The following is a 239-nucleotide window of genomic DNA, read 5'->3' on the forward strand; positions in this document are numbered from 1 at the left end:
AATGCGGACAATACCTGTAGTGCTCGCCTCTGGCGAAGGCGCTACAGATGACGAAGTGCTCTTTGAGCGATGGGTGCAACGGCACCGAAAACTTTCTTCACTGTATGCCTTACAGCGGAGCCACAAGGAAGTGGACGTGCGTACAGAGCGCCACCTTCGATTTGAGTTTGCCAAACTCGAAGCACGCCGTCGACTTCCTTCGGATTGTCGCCCTGCGACGTATGGGTCAACCCCTAACG

The sequence above is a fragment of the Plasmopara halstedii genome (genome assembly GCF_900000015.1).
Source record: "Plasmopara halstedii genome assembly, contig: Scaffold_1594, whole genome shotgun sequence".
NCBI lineage: Eukaryota > Oomycota > Peronosporomycetes > Peronosporales > Peronosporaceae > Plasmopara > Plasmopara halstedii.